The 12,736-nt window shown below is 37.5% G+C and overlaps 1 non-coding gene across 1 annotated transcript; it reads right to left on the minus strand.

The window, feature by feature from the left end:
- Positions 1-2,171: 2,171 nt before the first annotated feature.
- Positions 2,172-2,248, minus strand: TRNAG-ACC (transfer RNA glycine (anticodon ACC)). Its single transcript has one exon. It is a non-coding gene; the product is annotated as a tRNA-Gly (tRNA).
- Between the last annotated feature and the right edge of the window lie 10,488 nt (positions 2,249-12,736).

Consider the following 12,736-nt stretch of genomic DNA (forward strand, 5'->3'; position numbering starts at 1 on the left):
TTCTGGAGTTTAAGTGTTTCCCTTTCCTCAATGCACAACTATTCAGGTTGATGACTGTCAGCCCCATTAGGAAGGACACAACAGAAGATTCGCAGCGTGCCTGGGTAGTGGTACAGCAGGATCGTTTCTCCTGGGTACTAGCCTCCCCTTCACTGGGTCTGTGAACCAAAAATTCTCTAGCACATTGGCTCCTATGAGGCCTCTGTTCATCAATCCTAGAATAGCTTTGGTTAAATAAATCAAGGCACACCTTAATTGCCTGTCTATTTCATTCCTGGAGACCCCATGATTAATTAACCACAGCCAGAGATTTCTGCTCCTGAAGCCATTCCCTGATCCCTGAGTGTAGCATCTGGCTATTAAAACAATACCCATTTTGCTTCAGACTGTTAACAGTCATCACCTAGGCCAGGCCTCAGGTGGCTCCTCACACCCCCACTGAGATCAGGAACACCATTTTTATTGTATCTTTTTCCAACAGCATTCCAAGCCCAGGGGGGAATAAAAAGAGCTAGCAAAGCACTTTTAAATATTTGGGTATTTCCCTTCCCACTCTATTTTTACTGGCGAGGGAGAAGGGTCTTCGAGGCCCTGCCAGGGTATAGAGGTGAGACACATGATCCATTTAATCTAACTCTTTATCTCCCAAAGTCTTTCGGTTCTTTCCTCTACATTGTGCCAAGGACTTTCTGGCCTTTTACTTTACAGAAAGAGACTAACAGTGAGTTCCTGTTTTCTTTGGCAAAACCAGAAAGACTGTTCAAACTATAGCCACTGCTTGAGCTACCACACTGCATGCTGTGTCTTGTGAGTAAACACGATATAGTGACTACAGTTCAGGAAAAAAACCAAATCTTAGATTTCCAATACTGGCTGCACATTTAAAATATATAATATGAAGTTTGAAAAAATATATATGATGCTTATTACACTCCCAGTTATTTAAATCAGAAATTCTGAGGTTAAACCAAGCATCTGCATTTTCTTAAAACTGCCTAAATGAATTTGATCAACAGTGAGGTTCATGGACCAGGGCGGTAGACGGTCTTATTCACTCCTAAGGTTTCTGTTACTAATGTATCTCTATACCAGTGATTTTCAACCTTTTTTTTTCATGGCACAAACACACACTAATTACTAAGGTCAGTGCCCTTGACTAAATACAACCATTTTCATCTCATGGCACAAATAAGTTAGTTACTAAGGGAGAAGAAAGAGGTCAGGGCCCCTTTTTCTTTAGTAATTAGTTTATGAGTGCATGAGAAACAAAGGTTGAAAATCACTGCTCTATACTAATGATGTGTATTTATAAATCCTGCTAAAATCTGTCTTCTAAGTTTCAGCCCCCAAAACAATATTTCTCTCATTGACTCTCCCTCACATTTACAAGAATTTGGAAGCTTACTCAATATAAAAGGAATTATCAAATATATGTTCTTGTTATGTACTAGGAACTATGCCAAAGTTAAAATAGAAATTATAAAATGGTTATTTTATCCATACAATCATATGTGGTGTTTTGTGACTGGTTTCATTCACTTAATCTAATGTTTTCAAGGTTTATCTATGTTGTAGCATCTATCAGTACATCAATTATGGCTGAATACTACTCCATTGTATGGATATACCATAGTTTGTTTATTTACTGAATCATGAGTTGATGGACACTTAGGTTGTTTCCACTTTTTGGCTATTAAGAATAATGGTGTTATGAACATCTATGTATAGATTTTATGTGGCTATACATTTTCATTTCTTTTAGGTGTATGCCTTAGAATTTCTAAGTCATACAGTAATTCTAAAGATAGTTAACTTTTTAAAAAACTTCCAGCATGTGTTTTTTTTTTTGTTTGTTTGTTTTTTTTGTGTTTTTTTTGTATTTTTTCTGAAGCTGGAAACGGGGAGAGACAGACTCCCGCATGCACCTGACCGGGATCCACCCAGCATGCCCACCAGGGGCGACGCTCTGCCCACCAGGGGGCAATGCTCTGCCCTTCCGGGGCATCGCTCTGTTGTGACCAGAGCCACTCTAGCACCTGGGGCAGAGGCCAAGGCGCCATCCCCAGCGCCCGGGCCATCTTTGCTCCAATGGAGCCTCGGCTGCGGGAAGGGAAGAGAGAGACAGAGAGGAAGGAGGGGGGGTGGAGAAGCAAATGGGCGCCTCTCCTATGTGACCTGGCCGGGAATCGAACCCGGGTCCCCCGCACGGTAGGCCGACGCTCTACCGCTGAGCCAACCGGCCAGGGCCACTTCCAGCATGTTTTAAAAAATGCTGCATCATTTTATTCTCTCCCCACTGGTACGTAAGTGTTCATAAATAATTTCTGCCTGGAATCAAGAACCCATTTCTCTTTAAGACTTACTTTACGTAGCTATAAAATGTGGGTAGTAATCCTTGTCTCAGCTACCCAATTGGAATAACAAATAACTAGAAAAGCTCAGTTAACATAACAAATATGAATAAAAATATGCAAATGACTGTAATTCCCTTTATTAAAATGTTATTCCTAGACAATCCTAGTAGTTAGCCTGCACATATATTTATTTGTATGTTAATGGATGGTTGTCACAGGTTAGGTTCCCCAGGAAGCAGATTTAGAGAGGAAAAATTTATAGGAGAAAGTTTATTAGGTATTTTTCTGGGATTCAACCAATACCTGTAGATGAATGGAAGGAAGCAGGATCAGGTAGAGGGAAAAGTGGGACTGTACTTCAGGCACAAAGACCTCTGCTGATTACACTAGCTCTGAAGCCGAGATGGGTCTTGAGGGAGAGAGGCCTTTATACCCCTGCACTGGCAATCATTAGATACATACTGCCCTGGGAACAGGTCATGACTTTGGGCTAGCCAGCTCACTTTTCAACAGAGGGCAACAATTCACAGAGAACGGTTCGCTGCTGAGAGTTTTCAATGGACGATCTTTCCAGTAGGTGAGTTGATGCCAGTCACTCATGCAGGGGAATTTGGGCAGCACAGGACATTATTCCTGACAATAAGAAAGGAGTGTTACTAGTAAATGGGTAAGTTCTTCTGAAAGATTTCCAATTTGGATAAATCAGACCAATTGTACTGTTTTCTACTCTGTTATTTAACTGAGATAAAACATAATTTTCTTTTTGACTTAATTAAACACTGAGATGCTTTGGCTGGTGGCACACTGGATAGAGCACCATCCTGGAGCGCCAAGATTGCTGATTAGATCCCTGGGTGGCTGGCTTGGCCCAAGAGTGCCAGCTTCCAGCCCTGGTCAGGACACATGAGAAGTAATGAATGGCACAACTAAGTGGAAAAATGGGTTGATGCTTCTCTCTATCTTTGTAAAAAAAAAAAAAAAAAACAGACTAAGATAATTTTAGCTATGTCCATAATTGATTATTTTCTAATAGAAAAGGCTTTGGGTAATCAGATTATTAAAAGATAAAGTAGTCAAAATATCAAAAAGAATTTTTCACAGAGTAAATTCATTAAGATGGTTTGGGACAGAGGATTTATTGGTTATGTCAGATATACTGAACTGCCATTGAGTTACTTTGATGTTAAAGTTTTGTACACATATGCAAAGTCATCTCGTTTTAAATCATTAGAACTCAAAACAATGTAGGCTCCAAAATATTTTGATACTGAACTAAACTCACTTGGGGCACACAGAAAATTATTTAATTATTATGAGAGAAAGTTATTTTTTTGTTTGGTTTTTTGGTTTTTTTTTTTCCTTTGCACTTCTCTGAAGTTGGAAACGAGGAGGCAGTCAGACAGACTCCTGCATGCACCTGACCCAGATCCACCAGGCACGCCCACCAGGGGGCGATGCTCTGTCCATCTGGGGTGTTGCTCTGTTGCAACCAGAGCCATTCTAGCGCCTGAGGCAGAGGCCATAGAGCCATTCTCAGTGCCCGGGCCAACTCTGCTCCAATGGAGCCTCGGCTGCAGGAGGGGAAGAGAAAGACAGAGAGGAAGGAGAGGGGTAGGGGTGGAGAAGCAGATGGGTGCTTCTCCTGTGTGCCCTGGCCGGGAATTGAACCCGGGACTCCTGCACGCCAGGCTGATGCTCTACCACTGAGCCAACCGGCCAGGGCCGAGAAAGTTATTTTTTACACAGAAGTCTTCTCAGATTTCTTGAACAGTGAAAGTATGCTCACATTTTGGTCCATTGGACTCATCCATTGTGAGGCTGCTATTTGGGCAATTTAAGTTTATAGAGGGTAACAAATCCCTCAGGGTAGGGACTGTAAGAAGCCCGGGGAGCAGAAAATGTTTCTTAATTTGGTTTTTATTCTGCCCATTGGAAAGAAGTACATTCTTCTCTGTGGTCTCACAAATTCATCCTTGCCCATTGTCACTCAAAGTCACATTTGGTATAGGTATTGCTTCATTTAGAATGTCCTAAAGACTATGGTTTATCACACAATACATCCTACAGTATATAAAGTTGTATATATGTAAAATTGAATGAATTAAAAATTAACTAAATAAAGAATAGGCTAAGACTATTCTGGGGAATAGGTTGCCTGTGGGGCTTTGCCTTGTTGGGTGAACCTATTTGCTTATACAGTGAGTTCAGTTTTCATATTCTTCTGAATTTACCTGGTTTTAGGTTGTAACTTCTGCTAAATCATGCACATTAAGTTAAGGTACTCTTTTTTTAAGAAAATTAGGCAGATTTTAAATATAGAAAATAACTTTTACACTATTATAATTTATATGAAACATAATAGTATAAAACTATAAATATATTTATATTAATATATATGTCTAGAGCAGTAATGGGCAATCTTTTGAGCTTGGTGTGTCAAAATTCGCCAAAAAACTGAGCATAACTCGGGTGGTGTGTCACTTCGAGAAAAAAAATCATAATTTCACGATATTTATATTTTAAATAACAAAAATGTATAATTGTAATATATAACTGTATTTAATAAACCAAAAACTAATTATTTAACTTACCTGCTTAGTGAATTCTTTGTTCATCTGTCAATTTCTTTTGTTGGTCTTGATATTATTTAACTTGTGTGGGGTGCCATGAACTAAGATAAGTGAGGGGGAGGGGGAATTCTTTAACTAACCTATTAGTGACTTTTTGTTGCTGAATTTCATTGGCTAAATCTTCAACTGAAGGTTGGTATTTTGTACACTTCAAGCCCAAGCAAGTGCTACTAACTTCATCTGTCAATCTGTTTCTTTTGTTGGTTTTGATATTATTTAAAGCTGAGAATAAGGTCTCACAAAAGTACATTGGGGGAAAAATTGTGAGTAAAGCCATTGCTATATTTTTCAGGGTGCTGAAAGTGTCTGGTAATCAGTTCCAGGCACTCCAAATTTGCTGTTTGTAGTGGCACTCCTCTTGATTCTCCAAGCAGCACCTTTCCAGATTCTCAAGCTTTGACCTCAAGTTGACAAACACCTGAGCCCAGATGCTGTCTTGAGATTCTGCAAATTGCATCCTATGTAAATTAAGATAGCTGCCGCTATTTCTAATGTCGGGAAACGGCACCCATAGCACAGGTCCTCACTTCTCCCAGCCTCCTCTTCACTTATCTCAGTAATGATGGTCAATTAGAAATCCACAACACCCCAGAACAGTAGATGGGATGATGGTTGCTGTGGTTATGTGGTTGCTGGTAATGGCGATCACAGGGCCCCAGAGATGCGTCCCCCATGGCATTCCGCTGCTCCCTGCTCCGCCGGCGGGAAGTGAGGTTGAAGATCCCCTAATGGCCTAACTGGAAGTCCCAGAACTAGACCCTCTGTGCCGGAGTTCTGTTGTTTTGGCCTACAGACCTCCGGCACAGAGTGTCTACACTACAGCAAATGTTTTATCCTTGGCTATAGCACCTGGTCGTGCAGGAGCTGAGGATGAAACATTCTTCTCGGCTTGCGGCCCCATACTTCTCTGGTATGCGGCTGCATGCAGCCGCGTGTCATCGAAAATGGCTATGCGTGTCAGTGCTGACATGCATATCATAGATTCGCCATCACGGGTCTAGAGAGTAAATATCAATACATTGAAGAGTCTTAAAAATTTGTGTGATATCACATCTTTTATCTTTGTAAATCAGCTTTTCATATGGAATCTCAGCTATAAAACTAACCAGCCAACCTTGTCAGTGTCATCTTTTTCTTTGTACCTTCTCCTTTTCATACCATCTTTTCCTTTATAAACTTTTTTTTTTTTTTTTGTGGCAGAGACAGAGAGAGTCAGAGATAGGGACAGATAGGAACAGCTAGACCAGAAGAGAGAGAGATGAGAAACATCAATTCTTCGTTGTAGCTCCTTAGTTGTTCATTGATTGATTTCTCATATGTGCCTTGAAGGGGAGGGGGGGTTATAGCAGACCAAGTGACCCCTTGCTTGAGCCAGTGACTTTGGACTCAATCTATTAAGCCTTGCTCAAACCAGATGAGCCATGCTCAAGCTGGTGACCTCAGGGTCTCAAACCTGGGTCCTCCATATCCCAGTCCGACGCTCTATCCACTGTGCCACCACCTGGTCAGGCTTTATAAACTTTTTAATATGAATCTTTGTAGGAGCTACTATTTGGAGAATATAATTATTTTACAACTCCCACCCCCCAATTTTACATTCTTAAGATTTTAAAGAATATTTTAAACGTTCTGCTAATTTTCTATAATTACTTAAAATATTTTTGTCAATTTGAAATGGTTATATACGGGTATATAAAATTACCTTGAATTTTGAAGTGACAATGTATAATAAGTTCTGAAGAATAAGAACCTACAGAAGGGAGATGAATAACATCTGAATTTGTAAGGATTTTAGTTCATAGTTTTGGGAATTCTTAATTTATCAAAAAAAATAATAAAACCTTATTAATTTGCTTCAACTCTTTGTTGCTGCTTACTCCATACTGAATATAAACTTTACTTCTTGTTGCAATAATTGGTTTATAACTTTCCTACATGATTTTTTGAGAGCATTATCCAACTAAAAGGGTACAAATTTGTCTTTTTAATTGTTGACTAGAAAATAAAAATATCCAATGTCAGCATCCCAGTTTAAATTTTACAAACACATTCAGGTAAATGACAATATGAATACAATATTCCAAGTATGGGTTTTTTTTAGATTTATTATTCAGATTATCTATCTATATTTAACTACAGTTACTGTTTTAGAATTTGTTCATTTCTTACAAATTCACTTTTAGAATTGTAAAGGACCTTAGAGATCTATGCAAAATCAAGCATTTGAGCTAAATTTTCTCCTCTTTTTTCATTATACTTTGTTTCCTTTAACTCAACAGATGATTGTAAGTCTGAGAGCATTTACATTTGCCAATGCTTTATTTTAAAAAATTCATGGTACTGTCAAATACTTTGTTTTATATAGAAAAATGAAAGATCCTTTACCTTTAAAATATATATATTAATTATATACATTTCTTCTCTTCCTCTGTATACTGTTTTGCTCTTTTCACAGATCAGGATTTCATATATACATTTTACGTACCAAAATTATGCACACATATATACACTTATATGTCATTTCAATGGCTTTTAGATATTCTATCATGTTATATAATTTGATTATTTTCAACTTATTGGTTGTCTCCTAGTTCTATAAACTTTTTTGTATTATTTTCTTGGGATATACTCCCTTAAGTAGTACTTACTCAGAAGAAAATAATTTTTATGGTTACTGCTATATATAAGTAGATTGCTTTTTAGAACTATTTTGCTAATTATACATAACTATCAGCAATGTATGATTATATCTATTTCCCCATAGACTTTCTAAACTTGACTTTATATAATTAAAATTTTGAAGAATAAAAAATCTTACTGATTTTTGATAGACAATTAAATTGTTTTTATTTTCAAATAACTATATATGTGTAAGATTATTTCTGAATTGTACAGAAAATTTTGTTTTTGTTAATTTAGTTATTTCTCAAGATTGTGTTAAATCAGTTATTTTCACATTACAGATTATCTGTGTTACTTTATTTGCTCTATGTTGTCTGTAGATAGAAATAAACAACATTAAATAGAAACAAAATTGCTATTTTGGCAAATCTTATCCCTATCAACAAAGGATTCTTTGAAGAAATGGCATAAACCAAAATCATATCATTTATATTTTTATACTTGAAGAACATTTAGGATGGAAAATATACTTGTAATTTCATGGATTCCCTATCCTATTTGTTAGATATATCATTATAATATAGATCACATATACATTTCCAAAAAATAGAATTGGTTTATTGCTTTTATAATGTAACCTATTCAGCTGATTTCTTAATCCTTTATACTTTTATAGATGATGTCACTTCAGTTAGTCAACAAAATATAAGTCACTTTTGATATATTTTTGAAAAGAAAAATAATCTTGAAAAAAACAAAATATAGAGGAAAGTATCTTGGAAAGTAATTATATTTATAATGGACATAGATATATATTTTAATTAAGTGGGAGGGTGAGAGGTAGGGAAGCAGAGAGACAGACTCCCACATGCACCCTGACTGAGATCTACCCAGCAAGCCCCTACCGGGTGGGCGATGCTCCGCCCATCCAGGGCCGCTGCTCTGTTGCTTGACAACTGAGCTATTTGAGCTCCTGAGAAGAGGCTATGGAGCCATCCTCAGTGCCCAGAGCCAACTTGCTCAAATCATTTGAGCCATGGCTGTAGGAGGGGAAGAGAGAGGGAGAGAGAGAGAAAAGGGAGAAGGGGTGGAGAAGCAGATGGTCACTTCTCCTGTGTGCCCTGACCAGGAATCAAACCTGAAACTTTCATATCCCGGGCTGACACTCTACCACTGAGCCAACCATCCAGGGCCTATAATGGATCTTTAGTTTAAAATTTTGTTATATAAAGTATGCATTTCATTAGGAAAGTTTTGTCAGTAAAGCCCAAATCTTGTTTTTTGGAGGGGAGATTTTAGAGTGTTGCAGAAATGAAAAGTGACCCATCCCACTCACTTTCCCCTTTATTTTTACTAGCAGAATTCTTGGAAATGTATTTAGCTGAAAAACTGCATTTCACAGATTCTTTGCATATGGAGATTGCCAGTGTGACATAAGACTTGTTCAAAAGGGCCTTTGGGAAAGCTATCATTGCCTTTCCATCTAGTGATGGCCAGATCTCCAGCAGCAATCTTGGGACCATGAGAGAAAGATCAATAAAGTTTTAGCTCTCTAGTATTAAACCCAAATTGGTATTAATCTTTTAGGCTTTAAAAAAAAGTTTCTCTCTTCATAATTAAAATGATCTCTGCATTAAGGCAGCCTTTTAAATAATGCTTTGGCACTAATAAACTATGTTTATTCACTTAGCTTATATCTTCTAAGATTTAACTATATGGCCAGCTGTGAGCTTGGAACTGTAAAAGCTCTCTCTGAACAATTATTCACTTGATTTAGTGCATTGACTTTCAACTGGCTGCACAATAGAATCAGATGTGAAAATACAGATTTACTAAGTCTAGGGTAATGGTTTTCAAATATTGGCTTGCATCAGAATCCCTTGTTAAAACATAAATTTGTTAAACATACGCTTGTTAAAACATGGATTGCTGAGCTCATTTCCCATAATTAAGAAATTCACTAAGGCTGTGTTGACATGTTTCTAGGTGATGTTGATGCTGCTGGGACCACACTTTGAGAACCACTAGTCAAAGATACAGCCTAGGCATCTGTGTATTAAAATAGTTTAACATATTTTGATGGTTGAAAGCACTATCAGAAATTTATAATTGAGAAGTGGTAAGATTACATACAAATGTTCCCTTTCATCCCCCTTTATTTATCAGCATTGGTTTTTCAGAATAAAAATGAGGGCTTTGTGCATCTTTTTCCTCCTTGTGTAGACTTTTTCTCTTGCTTTCCTTCTGGTATCCTTGGGTAAATGGGACTGACTAGCTTCAGGCAAAATTTCAAAATAAATAAAGTCATTTTTTTCCCCTTCCATTCTCTTTCTGTATCCTTCATTCTCCACTTAACAACTTTTCTATCCTAGCCCTAAGCATTTATTATTCTCTTTGTCTCCACAACCTCTACTGTTGTGGACTTCCCAAGTTTTTATACCCCTATGAATAGTTCTCATCTGTTCTCCCACCCATACTATAACACTTATTACCTGAGTTGTAATCTTTGTTTGGTTGTTACCCATCTGAAAGCATATCTTCCAGGTGCTCATTAAAAAAATGTAAGTTGTTAATCTATTCCTGTGGGATGATGTTTTTCAGAAAGAAGGTCTTTTTGTGCTTTGCTGGAGAAGAGGGATGTCTGATAACTTTGGTTGTCCCATTTCACAGAAACTCAGGAATCTTCAGAGACTTTTTGAATAAATTTACTTCTTTATTATTTCTTTATATGAGCTTATATTCTCCTGTTCCAGTTTACTCCTGTTACCCATTAATTCTTTTTTTTTTCATGGTTCTGTTTTTATTAAGTGGCTATTTCCCATATTTATGAATTTTACCTTAAAATGGATTTTCAGACATAGGACTAATAAATTAAAGAGCGACACATATTTAATATACACATGCACAATCACATTGGTGAATGTATGTATGTATAGACAATCAGTGGTTCTTGGGATAATGAGATTTAAAAAAATTTTTTTTTTTTTTTTTGTATTTTTCTGAAGCTGGAAACGGGGAGAGACAGTCAGACAGACTCCCACATGCTCCCGACCGGGATCCACCCGGCACGCCCAACAGGGGCGACGCTCTGCCCACCAGGGGGCGATGCTCTGCCCCTCCGGGGCATCGCTCTGCCGCGACCAGAGCCACTCTAGCGCCTGGGGCAGAGGCCAAGGAGCCATCTCCAGCGCCCGGGCCATCTTTGCTCCAATGGAGCCTTGGCTGCGGGAGGGGAAGAGAGAGACAGAGAGGAAGGAGGGGGTGGGGGGTGGAGAAGCAAATGGGCGCTTCTCCTATGTGCCCTGGCCGGGAATCGAACCCGGGTCCCCCGCACGCCAGACTGACGCTCTACTGCTGAGCCAACCGGCCAGGGCTAAAAAAATTTTTTATTGATTTTAATTTATTGTATTTACATAGATTTAAGTGTCCCATCAAATATATCTCCCCCCACCCCCGTGTTCCCTTTGACACCTCCCTTGCCCCCTCCCCCCAATGCCTTCCCCCCTTTCCTCCAGGATTTGCTGTCCTGCTCTCTATAATGCTGTGTTATGTATATATTATATAATTTCACTAATCTCTTTCCCTTCTCTGATCCCAACCCATTAATTCTTTTAGCAGATTTAACCTTTAAATACTACTTTGTTCATCTGTATTTGGGTTCTGGGTGTCATTGCTCCTTGGGTTTACTGCCTGGATTAAGGCAGAAATTATTATTCTTGACCTGCCACAAATCTAAGCTCACTATTGGTAAAACCTACTTAACAAAGAACTTTGCTCCTGTGGAGTTTGAATAGGGTAGTACAAGCTAGGATATCTTTTCCATATATTACCTATCCAACTGTGGTCACATAACTAAGTCTTTATAGTTCGTTTAAAATCAAGATGTTCTTCTCAAGACTTAAAAACAATGCCAAGACTATTTACTACATCATTATTTTGAGCTGCTTCTTTTATGTGTTTGGATAGATTACAGGCAAGGGCACTCTACTCTTTAAAGTTAGTCAATGCTTTTGCGATAATCAAATCCAAAGGCTAACCAGTAATTCTCAACTTTTTAACCATTATGAGGCATTATACACTGCTGACCACACCTTAAGGTGAATATCTTTCCTCTTTTCCTTTCTATGACATGTTCTTATACAATATATATAATAGGATATTATTATCCTATTATAGGATAATATTATCCTATTATGCTTGCTTTTACAATCTTTGAGAAGACTCTTGAATTTATATTCTTCTGTTCTTCCTTAACTTTAATATTTTCCAAGGTTCTGCCTACTTAAGAAGTCTCTCCCTTGTTAATCTCATTAAAGTTAATGGCTGGCATCCATCTTCTAACATTGTTGATGGAAACTGGGAGAAGAAATACCTGGAACAAAGTTGAAATTTAAGCAATACAGTAGAAATAGATGCTAATTGAATTATCAATAGTATAAGTATTTTAAATTTAATTTAAAATTTAAAGACTAATAATTTTCCTTAAAAAGAAATATAACAGATAAGGGAAAAGTTTAAGGCCATTACCCGCATTCCTTGGCCCCTATCTCTCTTCCTCAGCATAATTACTACTAGTAATATATTGTCACTTATTTACTTATTTCAACATAAATGGTCTAGTAGTTAATATACCATTATAAAACTTGGGTTTTTCATTCATCAAAATGTTTTAAGATTATTCTGTGTTAAAACATACAGTTCTCTCTCAGAAAATAGCATTTAAACACTACTAATTTTTCAGGGAGAGTATATAAAAGAAGTCATGCTTAGGATGCCCTGAAGATCTTGAACTTTGGTGAAGATCTGCATACAGTTTGTCAGAGTGACTCCCAAATTGAAATAATGCTGATGGTGGTAATAATTCCTTGGCTTTCCATTGTTAAATTTACTGAGTATTCTCTGTGGAGTGAGCACTGCTGTCCTATATTGGACAACATGTAAACAGTTGTCCCAGCACATTACATAGGATTTGATAATGGTAGTGAGTATCCATTCATCACTCAATCTTGAATATCTAAAGATAATAGTTGAATCATTGAATTAAAAAACCATTGTATGGTTTCTCATCTTGTTTCCTGGCAGTTGTATTTCTTAGATTATAGACTTTATCAAAGGGAATGCTCACTTGCA

Source organism: Saccopteryx leptura, chromosome 3 (genome assembly GCF_036850995.1).
Source record: "Saccopteryx leptura isolate mSacLep1 chromosome 3, mSacLep1_pri_phased_curated, whole genome shotgun sequence".
In the NCBI taxonomy this organism is placed as follows: domain Eukaryota; kingdom Metazoa; phylum Chordata; class Mammalia; order Chiroptera; family Emballonuridae; genus Saccopteryx; species Saccopteryx leptura.